Genomic DNA, 18,524 nt, shown 5'->3' with positions numbered 1-18,524 from the left:
AAGTGCCATTAAGGGGGTGCTAACCTGGCATCCAGGCCAATAAGGACCAATAGAACTAGTTCACCAGGTCTTAAGGCAAGTGACATCTCTGTTGAGTTCAGCGTGTAGGGCTGTCCCAATGGCACTAGGAAGGTTTCCAGCCCCAACTGCTTGCAGTGCTCATGGGTGCTCTCCTACATGTGATCAGAACAGCCCAAACCACTGATGCTGCTTGTGGGTGGACGTAAACCTTTCAGTTCTGTAATTGCAGACAATCCACCAGAAGCAGTGGGGACTGAACAGTTGTTTCCAGCACTGCTGCTCTGTATTTGGGTGACAAATTCTGCCAAAGGCCTGCTTCAGGCACCTGTGTGTCCTCTGTGTCTGCCACTTGGCAGACAAATAATAATACAGTGAGAGAGACCCCGGCCTTGGGTTCTGCTCATATTTTTCAGCACTAGCCCAGTTTTCACTTTTTGTGTTTGCCAAACAGATGAAAATAAGCTTTGACAGTAGCTTGCAAAATCTAGGGACATTCATCAAACAAATTTTAGCTTGTACTGAGCTAAGATTAGGAAGAATTAGGTTTGTGCTGTTCTGTCATTCATCAAACGTAAATAAAGCCTCAAATTCTTGAGATTTCTTAACCCCTATGTAGCTAACGGTGGGAAAAAAAAAAAAAAAAAGAGCTCTTGAGTGAAAATAAGCAATACTTTATTATAAAATAAGCCAGTCCCAAGGAGAGCAACCAAAGGCACAGATGTTTAAAAGAAAAGGTTGGACAATAACTAATTTTATCATTGTGATCTGGAACTCCTCTCTTCTTTGCTGGAACAGGTTGCCCAGAAATGTTGTGGATGCCCCATGCCTGGAGGCATTCAAGGCCAGGCTGGATGTGGCTCTGGGCAGCCTGGTCTGGTGGTTGGTGACACATAGCAGGGGGTTGAAACGAGATGATCATTGTGGTCCTTTTCAACCCGGACCATTCTATGATTCTATGATTTATGATTCAACCTGTATCTTAATTGTATCTTAAAGCCTGGAGCATGATATTGGTGGTCTCTAAACTTGCAAGTATCAGCACAGGAGCTTTCACAGTGGGTGCAGAAGTCCTGGTGAGCAGTGCAGACTGTCAGGAAAATAGCTGACCTGGGACTTGATCTGTTGTAACCAGCTCTGCTAAAATCCAATTTAGTTTACATCTAAATGTAAATTCGTAGAATTCACTTGGTAGAAGCAAGGGAAGAACTGAGCCCTTTAAGTACTCTACATCTAGATAGTCCTTACATCTGATAGAGGCATAATAATATCATGGCAGAATCTCACTTCTTATGTTTGCCAAGCAGAGGAGAATATGTTCCCATAGCAGCCTGCAAAATTTAGGTATGCACCCTTGTATTTTCCAGTTTGTTTCTGATCCAATTTCAGCTGTGACTGATGATGTTTCGACATGGGCATGTAATGATTTAATCAGCAGATCAGTACATCTCAGTGTGTTGAATTAACTTGTGGTTGGCTGTAGAGAGGCAGGGCAAAGGGCAAGGAAGAGGCAAATTTACCTGTCATATCACGTCACTCTTCACTGAACCACAACTTTAAACCAATATCTAGATACAATTTTTTTTAGTCATGGTTTCAATTTTGATTCAAAAAAAGACTTAGACTGAAGCACTGAAGACCAAAAGTGCACATGCAGCCTGAGAAAAAAAAAGCTGTTTGATGGTTCAAATAATGGTTCAAGTTTCTCAGATCAGAGCATTTATTTCTATGAGAGATAAATAAGCTAAGAGCTTATTTTTATATATGCTAAGCACACAGTGTGAGAAGGATCCTCTTTTTGGTAATACCAACATATGACAAGGAAAAACAGCTTTGGCTTCCCAGCCTACAGAATCATAGAATCACAGAAAGTCTTGGGTTGGAAGGGTCCTCGAAGGACATGCAGTTCCACCTCCCTGCCATGGGCAGGGTTGCCAGCCACTGTATCAGGCATTAGACCAGCTTGCCCAGGGCCCCATTGAACCTGGCCTTGAACACCTCCGGGGATGAGTCATCCATATCTTCTACAGTTGAATCTTGCTGCTGGAAATGGTCTTGGTGCTTGGAGCTGGAAACAGGCTGATTTCTGGTGAGAAATCACCCAGTGGGAGTTGCTCTGACCTCTGTCATCACTGGTAACCCCATGCATCCAAAGTCCTGGGGAGGAGGTCGAGTTGGTGGCTGGCAGTAGCTCCACATGTAATTGTAAACCTCCTAGAGTTCAGAAATGTTTTGGTAAAGCAAAGCAACTTGTTCTCTTTTGTTACTTCTGCATTTTTATTTTTTTATTTTTTAATAAGGAACAAACAGTGAAGAAGACTCAAAAAGTCTTTCATGGCTTGTCTGGGTATAAAATCATAGAATCATAAAATCCTTGGTGTTGGAAGGGACCTTTAAAGGCCATCTGGTCCAACTCCCCTGCAATGGACAGGAACACCTACAGCTCTATCAGGTGTTCAGAGCCCCATCCAGCCTGACCTTGGGTGTCTCTAGGGTTAGGGCATCCACCACATCTCTGGGCAATCCATTCCATTGCCTCACCACTCTCACTGTAAAAGACTTTTTCCTTATATTCAGTATCTTTACTGCAGGGGAGGTACTGCTTTCTGCTGGCTGCAAGCGTGTGTTTGCAGGGCAGTGGCCAGCTGAGGCACATCCTTAGCCAAAATTCAGCAAGAATTCAACAAGCCAAAGAGAAAACTAACAAATAGGTACATCTGAGGCAATAGCTGGGAACAAAAATCATATACAAAGAGTGAAAATGAAATACAGAAATATTTTCCTGACTGTATAAATGTACAGAGCAAATAATCAATGTATCAGAAAACAGCCTAAACAAAACATGGTGCCATATGGAAATGACAGCCAAGGCACATAATCAATCTTACCTTTGTCCTCGTTGTGGGACTTGGCAGTCCCTGTGCTTATGAATTATAAATGCACCAATGTTTACTACAGAGAAATGCCTCTGGTCCAAGAAACATTAAACCAGTTGTTAATCAAAACAGACTGTTCCTCTTGTTCTCTCTATCCTATAAATATAACGCTAAGTAAAGGCAGCGTTGAGTATGTATTTGGAAAGGTTAATGTGTTATGAAAATTTAGATTAAAAAAGATCCAAACTCAGCTGATAAAATGAATTAGTTAGAAGGGCTACAAGGTTTTCCACCCCACAGGGTTGCAATATCCTACATAAGGTGCATAAGGACATGCCAAGCAAGTGGCAGCTTGTTAGCTCTTTGCTCCCCCCTACACCGTTTCACTCTCTTTTTCTCCCAGTCCAAACACTGAGCCCAACTTCTACACTTTAAGCAAAGCAAAACAAGCAAAGAACAGAAACCCCACGAAAAGAAAACAACCCTGAAAATCAACATTGCTTTAAACTGCAGTCCATTTTCTCGCCTGGCTGACTGCAGAGATAACTTTGAGGCAGGCAGAGCAAATGGGCCTGCTTGAGCTGTCACTGACACAGAAAGGAGCTGCTCTTCAAGTGACTTTGCCCCTGTGACGGCTCCTTCAGCATTGCAGCTGAAAGCATTACAGGCTTTTAAGGCTTCAACATAAATGGAAATCCTCTGTGTCTCGCTGTTGCTTACCGTGCCTTGCATTAAACACAGATGGCTCTGCACGGCTGCAGCCTTACTGTAGGTCTACCTGAGTGTTGAACAGCCTACCTTGCTGCTCTTCCTCCTCACAGGCTATCAAATAAGCCTTGAGAGGCTGTAGGTGAGGAATACTTGGGGAAAAGCTTCATTTAAACTCCATCCACCCTTTGTATTGCCAGAGCTCTGTAGCAGTTGCTGTAAAACTGAAGGAGGGCAGGACCCCTTCTCACAAGGACATTCCTTTTGCTTCTCAGTTACCATAACTCCTGTCCTGGGAGCTACCCTGAGCACCCTCAGCCCCAGAGGCTCAGAGGACAAAGCACCCTCTTCTCCCTACAGCTGTATTGCATTACGACACTCAAAATGTAATAAAAGATTGATTTGTTGCCACTTGTTGCTCAAGCAAGGTTGGTATAAGGTGCTTGGGTAAGAAAGATAAAGATATAGAAATCTGCATTTGTCTACAAGATGTAGGGAGGCAGAAGGACTCGAAACCTCTCAATTCCTTTCCAGCAGTACTTGATTCATATGGTGTGTGGCAAATTTTCCATAGATGCATTATTTTCTAGTGGAACATTACCAAAATTTCTACTTCATGACTAAGCCCTTAAGTTCTCTTTAAATTTATCATTTCCTTCTTTAAAGCTCCTTACTACTTGCATCTGATCCCAGTAGGTAGGTATTTTAATATTTTCATGTGCCTTGCGTGTCTGCTAAGCTTAAGGTTTTGAAGGTCCCCATACTACTGAAACTATTCCTTCTGGGATGCCTTTAGCTTAAGTTTCAAGCTAATCCTTTTTTGTGTGTGTGTGCAATATGGATATCGTTACAAAAAGCAAGTTTATTGCTATCTTGGACCTTGAAAAATGTGCTGAGCAATAATAGACATGACACTTTTCTGGCCTTCTCCCATCCTACAGGCTGCTATATAAAAAAATAAAAATGGAACTGTATTCTTTCTCGTTGATAGTTCTCAAACCACTGTAACCTTCTTAACAGAAAGGAATATGGAACGATGTTCTAAGTCTCAATGTTAGAGGTAATAGTGTTGATTCCAGCCAACAACACTGATGTTGCATCTGGGCAATGTTGTCTGGGCAGGCTGGTCTAGTGGTTGGTGACCCTACCCAGGCAGGGGGGTTGGAACAAGATCATCTTTGACTTTTCAACCCATTCTATGATGTTATTTTCTCCATTTACTTGCCTGTATCTACCACTGGAGAAGAAAAAAACCTGGGGTATCCTCTCCAAGCACCTGGCAGCTAGGACTCGAAGGAAATTTTTATCAATAGCAGTGTCTAAAGAAAAGCTTTATCTGTCACGTCACATCTCTTTGCAATAACACATTAAAAATATATAGATCCAAAAACTCGAAGGATGATAGGAGATGACTGCTTTTAAACTGCCAAATTTCTGCCATTGTCTGCGAATTCTACTGCATTCAGCTATAACCAAGCATGTACATAATCCAGCTTTTGCAAGATGCTGAGCAATGGAACATCTATTTCTATTAGATCTTTTAAGCTGCCTCACTGGAAACAAATGGGTTCTGAGTTCATTGGAATGAAATGCTACGTTGCCTTTCCTGTTAAAAATTAACAAGAGATTATCAGTATTCAGTCTCACACCTCTATTGTTCTGAATCTATCTGTATTCATAATCTACATTACTGATAAAAGGCCCAGACGGTGGAAATAAATATTATGGGAATGCAAATGTTAAACACTGTTTGCATGTGTTTGGCCGTAGTGACTCAGAGCAAAAATATTATCAGTAGATGCCTGCCTGCTTATATCCTATAAACTGTGCCATGTAGTTCTGCTGTGTTAAATGTGCTGCTCTCTAAACTCTGTGCTCTGCAGAAGGATTCTGCTCATGGACATCAGTGCTGCTGAAATGCTTCCAGACCTCCAGAAGGAAGAAAGTGGAAATGCAATGAAAATGGAGTTACTGTTGCAGGAAGGGATGATATGGATCATCACATCCCTACGTTGTTGTATTAACAGCATTGCCCAAGACCAGGTGATATTTGTTATGCTGTTAACAAGTTGGCTCTGCAAGAAGCCTGATCTCTTTAGAGATGGCTTCAGCAAAACAAGCCATCACTGCAGAATTGTCCCCTATTTTTGTTTTTCAAACTAGACATTTACCATCAAAGTGTACTTACCAACAATACCTTTGTTAATAGCTTGATTTAATGGTTTCTTAAAGTTTTGTCTAAACGTAGCTGCTCTGGAACTACTCACATAGAATCACAGAGTGACTGAGGTTGGAAGGAACCTGGTCACCTGGTCCAACCCCCACTTAAACAAAGACACCTGCAGAAATCTTTTCAAATTAGTCTTTGCTATTATACTTGAATGCCTCCTATTAGAGCTTAAATATTCAAAGTACACGGAGAGTCTTAGCTCGACAGGTTAGCTATAAGCATAACTACAGTTTGATTTAGCTCTCAACATCTTAATCTGACCCACTTTTGAAGCATATTCCTCCACTACATTCAGAGCCATGCGTGCAATGCAAATGCACTGCATTGACCTTGAATAGAAGTGCTGAAGTGCTAAGAATAGTGTAGATGCCTGCGGTCATCTGGTGACAGTAGCAGGCAAAGCCAAATTACCTTGATCTGTGAGGTCCCTGCAGGCTGCCATGAGGCCTCCCCACATCTCTGCTCTAAGCTGAGCAAACCAGGGGGCCTTAGCTGTTCCTCATACATCTTCCTCTCCAGGCCCTTCACCATCAGCCAGAACCCCCTAATTCCCTTTCTGCAGGGCTGTTCTCCAGCTTCTTTTCTTCCAGTCTATACCTGAATCTGGGATTGCCACATCCCAGGTGCACAATCCCTGTCTTATCCCTGTTTAAGGCCTCAGATTGCAGTATTTTGGTGTTGCTCGTTCAGATTCCACTCTGTAAAATGAGATATTCCATCTTCACTGGGCTGGTGTCAAGAACTTGAATGTTATGGTGTGAGGTGAAGGCAAAAAAGTAGCTCATAGGTAGGTGTATTTACCTTCCTAAGGTATGTAAATATAGTAAATAAAATCAGGACAAGAGGAATCTGATAAGTATTACTCAGATTGTGGCTGCCTGGGAAGATACTTCAATGCTAAACCTAGGTTTGTATTTCATTTAGAAAGTAATTTTACAAGGGAGACACAACAGCATGTACAGAATCTGATACTTTTGAGCAGCCAATGTAGATCAGTACTCACTGATGGTTCCGAACATGGAAGGAAACAGGGAGCATTGATTGATGCTTTTTTGGGGGAGACTACAACAAATACAAACGAACAGCAGGATCAACCTACAGTCCCATGTACAACTTAGTGGAAATATGACTGTGCACCCTTCTCAGTCTGGAGAAGAGGAGGTTCAGAGGAGACCTCATTGCTCTCTGTAACTGCCTGAAGGGAGATTGCAGTGAGCTGGGGGTCGGCCTCTTCTCTCGTGTAACTGGTGATAGAACTAGAGGGAATGGCTTCAAGCTGCGCCAGGGGAGATTTAGGCTGGACATTAGGAAATACTGTTTCTCTGAAAGAGTGGTCAGGCACTGAATGGGCTGCCCAGGGAGGTGGTGGAGTCACCGACCCTGGAGGTGTTCAAGGAACGTTTGGATTTTGTGTTGAGGGACATGGCTTAGTGAGAACTGTTGGTGATGGGTGGATGGTTGGACTGGGTGATCCTGTAGGTCTTTTCCAACCTTGGTGTTTCTGTGATTCTGTGATTCTGTGAAATATTCCTGAAATCTTTACAAATCCTTGCTTAGGAGACCAAGGTTCTCCATACATACAAGGACAAGGCACACTGCTTGTTCCTTGTTTCTGAGAAGCAGAGGAGACACTCTTGTTACAAGGCTGCTTAGCAAGAGGTTCTTGTTTCCCAGTTCTGATCAGAACAGAAGACTGGCCTTACTGGATTATACTTGAGGTCCATCTGGGTCACTGCCATGTCTCCACCAATGTTTACCAGCAGATGCCTGGAAGAGAAAGTAAGAACCGGGCAAACATAAAGGATACTTCTCACCTTTTGGCTATTTCCCCTTCAGAGACAGAAGTTTGATGTATTATATGCACAGTAGCATTTAAAAATATATATATATATTTCCTAACTATTGGTGGATTTCATTTCCATAGGTTTATCCAGACATTTTCAGAAAGAAAAAAAAAATGCAACAGAGCTTGATCAATAGTTCACTTTCAGATTGTTGAAAGAAGCTGCTAAAATTGCCAATGTTTTTCTGGAAAGGTAACTGAGCTTTTAAAGGAAGAGAAGGCTTGAAAGAAGTAAAAAATGTTACCATAGAGATGGAAAAAAAACTAAGAACATTGTATGAGAGGTTTTTGGTGTTTTTTTTTTTTGCAAGTCTCAGTTGGCTGGAGGACCCCAACTGCTTAAGAACTGCATTGGTGCACATCCACTAGGACTTAATATTCTATTATTTATTGATTACTGAAACAGAGAATGTGAGCTTCACACCCCTATTCCTCACTGTTGGATTTCTGTCTATGTGTGTAATTGATAAAAATCTGAGGGTATCATGCTTTGTCCTAAGTTGCTCATTTCTATGGGTTTTTCTTCTAATTGCCTATTCCCCAATCGCTCTTCTTTTATTCATATTCTTACAGTATTCTCATTGTTATTCATTTTCTTCTAAGCATTAAAATAGATTCGCTGTTACCATGGTGGGTACTGTTATATAGGCTCAACTAGAAGATGCTGAGGTTTTAGTTCCCTTAGCTTTCTGGTGCATTTTATATTTTCTTCAAATATTTTTAACCAGTACATCTAATTTCACAACATCCTCTTTGTTATTATAAATAAAGCTAGGTCCAAAAGTTACTCAGCTTGTATTCATCTCAGAAGTTGGTTTGCACTTTCATTGGTGCTTTAGCTCCCATCGATTCCCCAGAGCTTTCAGAGGTTCCATGTAAACGCAGTGGAAATTGGAAGTAAAACAAATTCTCTGCATATTTAATAAAGATTTTCTATGAAATCTAAAAATAAAAAGATCTGTGTTAATAATGGCACTGTCTACTGTTTTTCATCTCATGTTTTTCACGATGAGCTCCTGTTCTCTTTTGCTTATAACTTTGCCAAACTGTAACAATTGGAAATGAGGATTTCCCTGCTGGGCATCTGCTCATTTAGCTGAAATTTAAGTGCATAAATAAAACAGTTCAGTCACTTCCAAGAATGTGGGTAGAAAAAATGTATTGTTTTGATGGTGTTAATTTCTGTCTTTCATTTGGGAACTCTAGTTGGCCCCTGTGATTAAAAAGAGAAACATGAAACTGAACAGTAGACAACTTTTGTGTATTCTCCAGAAAAATGAACCCAAATATGGCCAAGTTATAGGCCTTTCAGTGGAAAGAATGCAGTTAGCATATGCTCTGTAGATCTCTGCTGCAGCTGTGAGCTGAATACCTTAGGGAGCCTATCTGCCTGGACACAATTCATTCTGGACATTGCTGTTATGATAGCTCCATGCTACCGTGACCTCAGATCCTGTCTTTCCCTGCCTCTCCATGTCTCTCTTTTTATGGCAATGAGGTTTAAGTACAGGAAAGATACAAGACTGCTCTTGAGGACACGTGTGAGCAATTTGGGACTATGAGAGAGGAAGGGGAAAAATGAGGGAAATGGCTTTGGGCTGGGTGAGGAACTGTAGGAGGCTGGTACTGGACAAAGAGCCACGAGCATGAAGAAGTGAAGCTGGGTGGGAAGGCTGGGAGCAGAAGAGATCACACATCTGAGGAGAGCTGGGGAGGCAAACGTGTGGCTGCTCTCCTGGATCAAAAGAAATCCAAGAGATTTTGTAAAGTTTCTGTGTAGTCCACAAACTCTTTAGACTTTTGGCACTGAAAGGTGCTCTTCCTCTCCAGGACCACAGGGTCACTGAGAAGAAGGCCGTCTGCCAAACACTCCCAGTGTCCTGCAGACCTCTGTCACTTGGTGAGTCTATTGGCTCCAGTCCTGGTGCTGAGCCTTGCCTTGGAAAGCAAAATGAGGGGCAGGGAAGAAGGATGCCCAGGGTTTTTGAACAAAGGATAAATAGAGAAACAATTTCTATGCTCTCCAACCTCCTCCCTCAAGCCTTATTTTAGAACTCCTGTCAGTTGTGAAATCCAAAGGTAGGAACTTCTGGAGTTAATGTCATCTATGTGGCTTTAATTTAGCTGTTGGCTCAGGCATGATATTACAGTCTCTGTTTATTAAAATTAAAAAAATTAATGGCTACACTGGAAAGCTTCAGTTGCCTCAGGGACAATGATCACTATCTGATTATATTCAGTAGGGCAAGTGCTGAACACTGGCCACCAATAGTGCATGTATTGGTTATTCTGAAAACTAATTTCCTGAAGCATGGGTAAATTACAAGAAAATTGAATAGGGGTATAAAACACAGGTAGAAAAATGATAATAAATCTATGAGTGCATTTCAGAGAATTTTATTTAAATGGAAAAAAAAAATCCAATTTCCTTCTTATTCAGGGAAGGACTGCTTGGCTAAACATTAATCCTGATTCAGTGGCAGAAGGAAATCAGCTGTTGGAAAGACATCATTTTTACATGAACAAAAAAAAAGGGAAAGATAAATTCATACAGGCAGGAAATTATTAAGTGTTTAAAAGAGTCAGTAAAGATTTCAGAAAAAAAACCCAAAACTTGCAAATCATAGCTAAGGATAATGTGAAAGCATTCAGTTATTAGGAGCAATGACAATGTTTTCCAGTCTCATCACTGGAAACAGCGAGCAAAACTGATGTCAGTGATACCATATAGGAAAAATACATTTCAAATGTGCATTTTTATTTAGAATGGAGCAGGATTTGCATTTGCATCACAGGAGAATAATAGAGAAATTACAACACATTCACAATTAAAGTTATTAAGAAAAAGCCTTGACAGTGAAAATAAATTCCAGAAGACTGGAAAGACACTGAAGCCATGCCATAATTCAGATTCAGTGATTCCTTAATTATAGAGTTTTTAGCCCCACATAAGTTGTAGGCAAAATGACAGAAAAATGTCATGAAGTTTCAAAGGAGCTGATATATGCATATAATTATCACCCATCAGTGCAGATTAATGAAAATGAATTCTTGTAAATCAAGCCTGCTTCCACTTTGGAGGATTATATGTATGGCTTATAAAAGCGCTGCAATGTCTTTAGATTTGTTAAGACTTTTGACTTAATACTAGGTGGTGTTCTGTTGAAGACATGAGTAGCAGCCAATTTGCAAAGGTTTTATTGCTGTGGAGTTGCAAACGTGATGCACATCTGATAATTAGACTTTAAAAACATGCTTGTTTTGAAATCAGTCTTACTCATTTATTTGATTAGATAGCTGTGGCCTGACAGAAGTCAGTGTGTGTGTCAGAGGCACTGGGTCATTTGGAGGTGCTGTAGAGAAAACAAGAAGCGTTGCTGTCAAAAAGTTCCTAACATACGTAGATAAGTAAATACAGATCAGGAAATAGATTTTTAAAATTTTCTTTGTATTTTTCATCCTTTCTGAATCTCAGTTTTACCAAATTGAAGTGCCTGAAAGCAGGCATGCTCTTGGTGTAGCCGTTCATATGCATCCCAAAGATGTCCTGTGGGGGTGTAATGTTTGCCCAATACAAGCCAAACACACCCAGTGCTAACAGGGACATGCTGAGAGAAATGCAGAGCTGTTGGAGTGGGTCTCAGAGGAGGACCACGAAGATTTTCAGAGGGCTGGAGCACCTCTTCTATGAAGACAGGCTGAGAGGACAAACTGAGAGAGCTTCAGGCTGGAGAAGAGAAGGCTCCAGAGGGACCTTATAGTGGCCTTCCAGTACCTGAAGGGGGCCTACAGGAAAGATGGGGAGGAACTTTTTATAAGGGCAGGTAGAGACAGAATGAGGAGAGATGGCTTTAAACTGGAAGAGGACAGATTTAGACTTGATATTAGGAAGAAATTATTTACTGTGAAAGTGGTGAGACACTGGAAGAGGTTGCCCAGAGAGGCTGTGGATGCCCCCTCCCTGGTAGCATTCAAGGCCAGGCTGGATGTGGCTGTGAGTAACCTGGTCTGGAGGGAGGTGTCCCTACCTACAGCAGGGGTCTGGAAATAGATGATCTTATAGGTCCCTTCCAACTTAAACCACTCTATGATTCTATAATGTCACATAAGGTGACAGCTGGATCAGCTCAGGTGGATGATGTTCCTCTGGTCTCCACTGCCCACACGCCCTAGGAAGGTACACTCTCAGAGATGGAGTCCTCTGGCTCAAAAGCAGAACAAGGCTTTGAAAGCAAACAGCTTTAAGGACTTACTGGACTGAAGGCACCTATTAAGGTGCCATAGAGGAAAAGCAAGTAGCTTGCCATTGCTTTGCATTGTATAGAAACAAAGAAATGTGGTTTATGACTTCAAAACAAAACTTCTGTAATGGTTTATTAAAGCATGCCACATTAATATTAGCTTTAATTAAAGAGAAGGGAATGTCTGCAGAGCAGAAGGCATTTGCATTACAGTTGCAATCACTCTAACAATTTCCCAGTGTAATGTGTTGGAACAATCAGTTGCTTCTTTGCAAGCAATGAGAACACAAGGTGTTTTGGGAAAAAAACAATCAGTAGAACGTTGATTACAATCTCTAATTCTACTTCCATATTCTTACTTCTTATTTTACTCTACTAGCATAGTCTTACTTCTTATTTTCAGTTTGTTTTCTAGCTGTTTTCATCATTTCTGAGCAGCTCTACAGGCTCTTGTGAAACAGATGAACAGTGTACTCTTCCCATGCGCAGATTAACTCAGGGAAGAACAGCAAGACCCCTGAAAGCTTTATCTCAGGGATTTAATATGTTTCTCTTTCATCTGCTAGAATCACTGAGGACTGTCAGTGTGCATTACTACTTTGGTGTTTTTTAGTAAATATTTTCAGGGCTATAAGCAACACATGGTAAAAACATCTCTATTCTAACTGCTACATCTAATGTAGACAATACAGGCTGCTCTGTGTTTCACATATTAACAGAGATGTACAGATCACAGATTGGGGGATGGGTAGAAAATTCTCTCCTTCTCTCCTTGTACGCTTCACTAAGCTATTCCATTTCAGCTTTCAGCTCCTATTGTTAAAAGTGTAAGACATTGATTTGAAGGAAACACCTGAAGACAAAGAGGAGGAGATGGCAGAGCACTCATTACAGGCAACTGATGTCCACCCTGGAGGCCATCCTGGCCTCCTTCACGTGCAGGTTAATGAAGCTCTGCAGCTAGCTGGATCACTTTTATTTCACCATGCCAAAAAGCAAGCTGTAACTCCATCTGCCAGGAAGGAAAACTCTCCTGCTGGGTGTGCATTGCCCAGTCCCACAGTGTTTATCCGAAGAAAGAGGAGAAGTTAAAGGAAGAAGTGCTGCCTGCCCAGCAAGAGCCTGGATTTATTCCATGTAAACAAATTTTGAGCTGTCTTTTGCAGTCAGTAGGTGAACTGCATGATATTTTCTCCCAAGAAGAACTTAATATTTCCATTGTGCTCCTTGATATTATGCCTCTTCCCTGTATGCACTCAGAAACCAAACATGTAAGCCAGTGTGGATTAAAAACGATTCAATACTAACAATTCGAGATATTCTGGCCAGTAGCTGCCTTTTTGCACCATGTAGTGCAATGAGGTCTTTGTTTAATGAGGTCTCACCTCCTCTTCTCAGACACCCTCAGGTTATCCTCTGCTCTCCAGCCTGAGTAGGCAGTCTCCAGGGCTCCAGTGCACTAGCTGGGGCAAGGACTGTGGGAAACACATTGCTGAGCAGCTGCTGGGGATTTCATGGGGGCAGCACCTGGTGTGAGGTGGTGGGATGTGCAACACCATCATGAGGAGAAGCTGTGCTGGTAGGACAACATGAACAGCAGGCACAGAGAAGCTCAATAACTGGACAACATCCTTTCTATAGTTGGAAGTCTACTGAGATCCTGGCCTGTTCAGCAGACAGGCAGCATGTTGAGGTGTTTAAGAAACATTTAGATGTTGTATTAAGGGACAGGGTTTAGTGGGGAAATATTGGTGTTAGGTGGACAGTTGGACTGTATGATCTCTGAGGTCTTTTCCAGTCTTGAAGATTCTGTAATTCTGTGTCAGCACAGAGAATATTTGGGTTTCTGGTTTCACTTTCACTGGTAATGTCTAGAGCTAAGTGGCTGTTGTCAGGATGGACAGTTTTTTATGCTCTTGAAGAAGAGAAGATTTCTCTAAATAATGTGTTGTATTCTCTAGCTAAATGGGATTAAATGCCTTTAAAGGTTTCTTATATGCTTAGTAGGTATAGGGTTATTATATTTTAGATGTGTTAGTGGTTTTCACTGAAACAAGCTGAGTCTTTGTTTCTTTCAGACGAGTAGGTGTTAAGACACACCTACCCAGTTTCATCTGGGATGCAATTTTCCTTCAGTGTCTTGTACAATGTTTTTGGTTCTAGGAGAAAAATAAGTGATCACACATGGGTGTTTGCTGGTAAGAAGTGTTTTACAGAGCCAGGGCCATTCTCAGCAAAGGGAGCTGGGAAGGAGCAGAATTAGGACATCTGACTTAAAGGGTTATTCCATACTGTATGACATCAAGCAGAAGGAGTCTTGAAGGGGATAGGAGTTCATCTCTCTTCCACTGCTTGGGGGAGAGCTGGGCATTGGTCAGGAGGTGGTTAGCTTGTGAATCACTTGTTACATACGTTCATATATATATATATGGTCATAACTGTTATCCTTTTCCTTTTCTCTAACTTAGTGAATAGTTGCATCTCAGCCCATTAATTCTACTTTTTTTTTTCTTTTCCCCAGTTCTCTTCCCTATTCCCCTGGGACAGAGGGAGTGAGTGAATGACTGCATGGTGCTCAGACACCTGCCAGGTTAAACTACAAAAAGATATTATGTTTCTTTGTAGTTATGTCAAAACTATTGCCATTGGGATGTTCAGCATGAATTGCTCGATGCCTTGATTTTTATAGAAGGGCTGTGGACATAAACTGCAGTTAAAATTGGAAAATTAATCTTGATTCCTTGCTGCTGTTTTCCAAAAGCTATCCCGTAACATGTACAGGAGAGCAGACACGGGGCAAATATGGGTTGAAGTTACTTTTGAGTGCTCCAGAATCTGCAAGACTACTTTAGCATCATGTGAATTAGGGAATATTTTGAGGCTACTCTTAGACATGCATGTTCTTCAAGTGTAATGCAGCCTATAGTTCTTGAAATAGAGTATACTGGGTATCCTCTCCCTCACCCAGCACCTTCCTTGACTGTGAACAAAAGCAGCATTTCCCCATGGGCTAAAATCTGCTTCTGTATTACACCATACAGCTTGACTATATATATATATATATATATATATATATATATATATATATACATATATATGAATGAATATAACAAGTGATGCACAAGCATGAAAAGCAATTAAAAAATTGATTGATTAAAACAGAGAGCCCAGTGTCCTGTTCAGGGAACAGGAAATTTCCCATTCAGGACTTTCATGCATGCTTGCTTTTCCTCTCAATGGCAGATATTTGAACACCCTTTCTGCAAATTTACCTTACTGTGGCCAGTTGAGTGGTATCAGCACCATGGTTGGGCTGAGCAGTGAAAACGCACAAATACAGCATTAAAAATAAAATAAAACTAGTTACCTTACCCAAGTCAGGTGAGTGGTTTGCAACCATTGGGCTGGTACTAGTGCATGGCTCTTACTGAGCTCCCAGGTGTCTGAAGAACTTGTTTATACCAGTGAGGTGGTTTGTGTGGTTTGCAGGAAAAAGGCTTTGAGGCTGTGTCCAGGGAATAGCAAGGAAGTTGTAAAGGATCTGGAGCACAAGTCTTACGGGGAGCAGCTGAGGGAACTGGGATTGTTTAGTCTGGAGAAAAGGACGCTTGAGGAGATCTCATTGCTCTCTACAACACTCTGAAAGAAGGTTGTGATGAGGTGGGGGTCGGCTTCTTCTCTCAGGTAACAGTGATAGGACAAGAGGGAATGGCCTCAGGATGCACCAGGGGAGGAATTAGGAAAAGTTCCTTCCCAGAAAGAGTGGTGAGGCACTGGAACAGGATGCCCAGGGAGTGGTGGAATCACCGCATGTGGAGGTGTTTAAGGAAAGGGTAGATGTAGTATTTAGGGATGTGGTTTGGTAGGCAGTACTGGTGGTAGGTGGATGGTTGGACTGGACGCTCTTAGAGATCTTTTCCAAACTCAATGATTATACGATTATATGACTTGAGCTGATGTTCAAGTAGTCATTTTTTCATTTGTATTGCTGCTTTTGTCTTTTAGGCCTTTGCTTCCCCCATGTATATCACAATTCCTACCTAGCAATCTTCGATTTCCATGTTTCTGCTCTTATGAGGGTCTCACAAAGCACTTTACCTTCTGTCTTGCCAACAGCTGTGAACATGGATCTTACAGAATCCCTGCCTTATGTGCCCCTGACACTTCCTAGATTCTACCTGGAAACCAGAGTTCAGCTGGCATCTTCTGTCTCCTTGCATTTTCTAGATTTTGCAGAAGACTGAAGTCTGTATTTCTGTTTTAATTCCATGTATCTGTGCTAACAAGCTGTTCTGGGTAGGAAATCAGGTTTGCATAGTTTTCTTGCAACAGATATATAAACTGCGTGTTTCAACAACACACACTGAAGGCATTGTGAAACTGCCAACAGAGCCTTCCTGTGAATGCTGTCTCATTGTCAAATGACAATAACTAATTATCTCCTCTATTTTTATTAGAAGACAGGTTATTTCTTACTTGGATGGCTTCCACTCCTACCAGACACTGTTTCAAATTTTTTTGTGAAGGCAATCTCCTGCAAGGTGTTCCTTTCCCATCTTAGGTGTGTCTTTTGATTGTGGTGCAACAGTGTGATGGCTCTTCCTGTTTGGAAGCCTCCCATCCGGGTTACAATCCTGTGCATCAATAAAATTCCCTGCATCAAAATCACTCTATACTGAATCTCTGCTGAAGTTATGTTTCTGCAGTGTATTCAACGTAAATGTGGACACATTACCTCTCTATCACACTGCATGTTTCAAAGTCATCTGGGAAACTTGGAAGAAACTCTGCTAGTTTACAGCTGCTAATAGTCTTTGAACTAAATTAATACTTCAGGTGTGGGCATGTATTGTGTTGCCTTTAAATGTTTATTCAAATCAGATATTTCAGGGATACTAAGACAGTTTCATCTTGGTTTTATTTTACCCTTAGGTCTGTTTGCATGACCTCATAGCTGAGAGCAGAGCTTTTGGTGATTTTGTGATTTCTCCCACCTTTCTTCCCTGTTGTACCCATAAACGTATAGCAGCATCAATACCATTGCCTTTATCTCTTATGTCTGTCAATTCCTTGCACTCTTTCCTTCTCTCCCCTCCTTTTTTTACTCTGAATGTTCTGTGAGGCATGTGCTGTAGAGATGGATTTGTCTGAGCTGTCTCCTGGCACAGTTTCCTCGCCCTTCCAACTCTCTTTAGCAGCTTTGTTGCAAGGAAACTGCCATGCACGGTGTGCTCTGGGTTAGCTATTCATTTTGCTGGTGTGTCTGCTGTGAAGCAATTGCCTTAGGCATACTGTAAGCAGGATCAGTACTTGTGCTTCAGTTGAAAGGCACATTTTTATCTGTGCCACTCGAAGTGCCAGCCTGCATTCTCTTTCTTTCGGGATTCAAATGATCATTTTCTTAGTCCCAGTGCCATTTCAGTTATGCTGTCAAGGATGTATAAATGGGGTTTTCTTAGCTATGACTTCTGTGTCTCTCCAAACTGATGTGGCCTCATGTTTTGAGTGATGCCCATTCTCTGCTTGGCCTCATGTTTGTGTGCTGCTGCTGCTTGTGCTCCAGGCAAATTGTCTGCCTGGGATATTCACATGAAGAAAGCCTTCTAACCCGACTGTGTGTGAGCTACCCCATGTTAACACCTCTAAATAACATCGACTGTGAGTGGGACATGTGTATGCTGAAGTTACTGAGTTCACACATTACTTTGTGAGGCATCTCTGATCTTCTTTAGCCACATGGACCTTTGTTTGTTTCTGCCAATTATAGGAGTCTAGGCAGAAAAAATTCAAAGATTCATGGCACATGGCCTTCCTCAGCTGCAATACGTTCTGCTCATCTCCAATTGGATTTTTCCTATCACAGCCATCATGTGTGACCCAGTTAGAAGAACAGTCACCTCTGAAGCCAGCTTCCTCTGCTACATTCATGTGGTCTTTCTTCTGAACCTTTCTGTCCTCTGCTACATTTGCAATGTTCGTTGAAGGGCACTCATTGCTTTCTTTTTCTTCTAGACTGAATTTTTAAGCTGCTCTCAGTCTCCAGGTTTGCTCACTGAAAGGTTAGACAAACACAAACGTTGTCATATAGGAAATGGCAAGATCACACAGCGGGGGGTAAGGGATGTAAGGGCTGCCTACAATGGCAGTTACCACCAGTTCAGCTTTGTTGCCATGTCAGACTGTGCCGATGTTGCAATCCAACCCAAGGCAATACACAGAGTTTACATGGACATCTGTATGGGGACAAGAAATCAGTGCTGCTGTGACTGATCTTTTTTCCTATTTCTGATGCTTTTCATCTACAGGAATGGACTGAGATCTGATACAGCACTCAGAAGCAGATATAGAAGTTTCAGTGCTATATTATTTTCCACCATTACATTGATAATTATAGAATCATACTATGGCTTGGGTGGAAGAGACCTTAAAGACCATCCAGTTCCAACCACTCACTAGACCAGGTTGTCCAGGACCCCATCCAGCCTGGCACTGAACACCTCCAGGAAATGTAGCTGACTGCATAGCTTCATATTACTAATTTTAAAAGCAAGTTCTGTGTGTTGGGGGATTTAATATACAGGAAGTCTCCTGTACAAGGTCATTTGTAT

This window comes from Tetrao urogallus (assembly GCF_951394365.1).
Source record: "Tetrao urogallus genome assembly, chromosome: 1".
Classification (NCBI taxonomy): Eukaryota; Metazoa; Chordata; class Aves; order Galliformes; family Phasianidae; genus Tetrao; species Tetrao urogallus.
This window is presented reverse-complemented; position numbering follows the sequence as displayed.